Raw genomic sequence first — 3582 nt, forward strand, 5'->3', positions numbered from 1 at the left:
TACTTCACATACTTGGATGACATTTTGTGGCATTTCATCACGTTGACTTATTTTTCCGGCCCTTTGACATGCATCACAGGATTTGCAAAGAAGGTGTGCGTCTTTGTAAATTGTAGGCCAATAGAATCCAGCTTCATAAACTTTTCTTGCTGTTAGTTGAGGCCCATAATGCCCTCCTGTTGGTCCTGTGTGACAATGGTTTAAAATTTTACTAGCTTCATCTCCAAATACACATCGGCGTATTATTCCATCGGGACAACTTTTAAACAGATGTGGATCTTCCCAGAAATAGTGTTTTATATCACTGAAGAATTTCTTTCGTCTTTGGTACGATAATCCTTTTTCAAGGAATCCACAAACTAAGTAGTTTGCATAGTCTGCAAACCATGGGATTTCTTTATAATCTATCTTCAATAGATATTCATCAGGAAAGTTGTCTTGTATGGCTGATTCATTTAGAACTTCTAATTCGGGATTTTCAAGACGAGAAAGATGATCAGCGGCGAGATTTTCTGCTCCTCTTTTATCTCGGATTTCAATATCAAACTCTTGTAAGAGTAAGATCCAACGGATTAATCTTGGTTTAGCATCTTGTTTTGAAAATAGGTATCTAAGAGCAGAATGGTCGGTATAGACCACCGTTTTTGCTAGAACGAGATATGATCGAAATTTGTCAAAAGCAAAGACAATAGCAAGGAGTTCTTTTTCAGTAGTTGTATAATTCGTTTGTGCTCCTTGTAATGTCTTACTAGCATAATATATAGGTTGAAATCGTTTTTCAATCCTTTGTCCTAAAACGGCTCCCATTGCAAAATCACTTGCATCGCACATTAGTTCAAATGGTAGATTCCAATTTGGTGTTATCATGATCGGTGCATTAGTGAGTTTTTCTTTAAGAATATTAAAAGATTTGATACATTCATCTGAAAAGATGAATGGCGCATCCTTTTCTAGGAGTTTATTCATAGGAGTGGCAATTTTAGAAAAATCTTTTATGAAACGTCGGTAAAAACCGGCATGCCCTAGAAAACTCCTAACTCCTCTAACATTGGTGGGATGTGGAAGTTTAGCAATTACATCTACTTTAGCTCTATCCACTTCAATTCCTTCTTTTGAAATTTTATGTCCAAGAACGATGCCTTCTTTAACTATGAAATGGCATTTCTCCCAATTAAGTACTAGATTTGATTTTTCGCATCTAATTAGCATTCGTTCCAGATTAACTAGACATGATTTAAATGTATCACCGAAGACTGAAAAGTCATCCATGAATACTTCCATGCATTCTTCTATCATGTCGTGAAAAATCGCCATCATACACCTTTGAAAGGTTGCAGGGGCGTTACAAAGTCCAAATGGCATGCGTTTGTAAGCAAAAGTACCATAAGGGCACGTAAATGTGGTTTTCTCTTGGTCTTCGGGTGCTATTGGAATTTGAAAATATCCGGAAAATCCATCTAGAAAACAATAGTAACTATTTCCGGCTAATCTTTCCAACATTTGATCTATGAAAGGTAAGGGAAAGTGATCTTTTCTGGTGGCGTCATTTAATTTTCTATAATCAATACATACACGCCATCCTGTTACAGTCCTAGTAGGAATAAGCTCATTTTTCTCATTTGTAATGACAGTCATACCACCCTTCTTAGGCACGCATTGAACTGGGCTTACCCATGGACTATCAGAGATTGGATAAATTAAACCTGCATCTAGTAGTTTAATAATCTCTTTCTTAACTACATCTTGCATATTAGGATTTAGTCTTCGTTGGCGTTGCACATACGTTTTATGACCCTCTTCCATAAGGATTTTATGTGTGCAATACGAAGGACTTATTCCTTTAATATCATGAATCTTCCATGCAATGGCTGGTTTATGAGCTTTCAACACAGAAATGAGTTGTGATTTCTCATTTTCAGTAAGAGAAGACGATATTATTACAGGTAATTCAGATTCACCATGTAAATAAGCGTATTCCAAATGGTTTGGAAGTGGCTTTAACTCTAATTTCGGAGGTTCTTCTATCGATGATTTATATCGATATCTGTCTTCTTCTTTTAGCATTTGAATTTCTTCTGTTGTTGGTTCATATCCATTAGCTATAAGTGTAGCTAACATTTCAGCTTCATCAATTGGTTCATTACCTTCTCCTAAAGAACATTCTCCTGTTCCTTGTAATTCTAGAAATTCTTCTAATAATTCTGCATGTGCATCTATAGTTTGAATATAATAACATGTATCATCTGCAGATTGTGGTTGTTGCATTGCTCTATCAACTGAAAAGGTAACACTCTCATCCTCTATACTTAGGGTCAGTTTCTTACCGAACACGTCTATCATTGCTTTAGCCGTGTTTAAGAATGGTCTTCCTAATATGAGAGGAACTTGAGAATCTTCTTCCATGTCTAAAACAACAAAATCTACTGGAAATACTAAAGAACCAACTTTAACTAGCATGTTCTCCATTATCCCTCTAGGATATTTTATTGATCTATCGGCTAGTTGTATGCTTATTCTGGTTGGTTTTAATTCTCCAAGGTCTAGTTTAGCGTATAGTGAATACGGCATTAGATTTATACTAGCACCTAAGTCTGCCAATGCTTCTATTGAACTAAGACTACCCAGAAAACATGGAATTGTGAAACTTCCTGGATCAGATAATTTTTCTGGTATCTTATTCAACAGCACTGCTGAACAATTAGCATTCATAGTAACAGTCGAGAGTTCTTCCATTTTCTTTCTATTTGAGATTAGATCTTTCAAGAATTTAGCATATCTTGGCATTCCTGAAATCACATCAATGAAAGGAAGATTTACATTTATCTGTTTAAACATATCCAAAAATTTGGATTGCTCGGCTTCAAGTTTTTCTTTCTTCATTTTACTCGGGTAAGGAAGTGGTGGTTGGTATGGTTTAACATAAGGTTTATCCTTAACTGTGTTATCTTCATTAACCTTTTCAACTACCGGTTCTTTTTCCTTATCTTGATCAGGTTGTGGTTCTTGTGGAGTAGGAATAGTTTCATCAGAAGTTACAGGTATTTCAGGTGGTTTAAGTGTTGTACCACTTCTTGTGGTAATAGCTTTAGCTGTTTCATTCCGGGGGTTAGCGTTTGTATCACTAGGTAGACTTCCCGGTTTTCTTTCACCTATTAATCTTGCTAGGTTACTTACTTCTTGTTCCAGATTTTGAATAGAAGCTTGTTGATTTCTAAATGCTTGAGCATTTTGTTCATTAGTTTGTTTTTGAGATGTGAAAAACTGCGTTTGAGTTTCAACTAGCTTCGTCATCATATCTTCTAAATTCGGCTTTTTATCATCGGTTTGTTGTGGTGGTTTGTTTTGAAAATTCGGTCTTTGCTGATTATAAGTATTATTAGATACTTGTTGATTGCTAGGACCTTGTTGGTTGTTGTATGGAATATTTCGGTTATAATTCTGGTTTTGATTGTAAATCGGTCTTGGCGGTTGATAATTATTCTGATAATTATTTCCAGGCCTTTGGTTTATGTATGAAATATTCTCTCTTTGTTCCATTGTTAATTCAATACTGAGACAATCTTTTGTCAAATGTGGTCCTCC

Source organism: Rutidosis leptorrhynchoides, chromosome 1 (genome assembly GCF_046630445.1).
Source record: "Rutidosis leptorrhynchoides isolate AG116_Rl617_1_P2 chromosome 1, CSIRO_AGI_Rlap_v1, whole genome shotgun sequence".
NCBI classification, from domain to species: domain Eukaryota; kingdom Viridiplantae; phylum Streptophyta; class Magnoliopsida; order Asterales; family Asteraceae; genus Rutidosis; species Rutidosis leptorrhynchoides.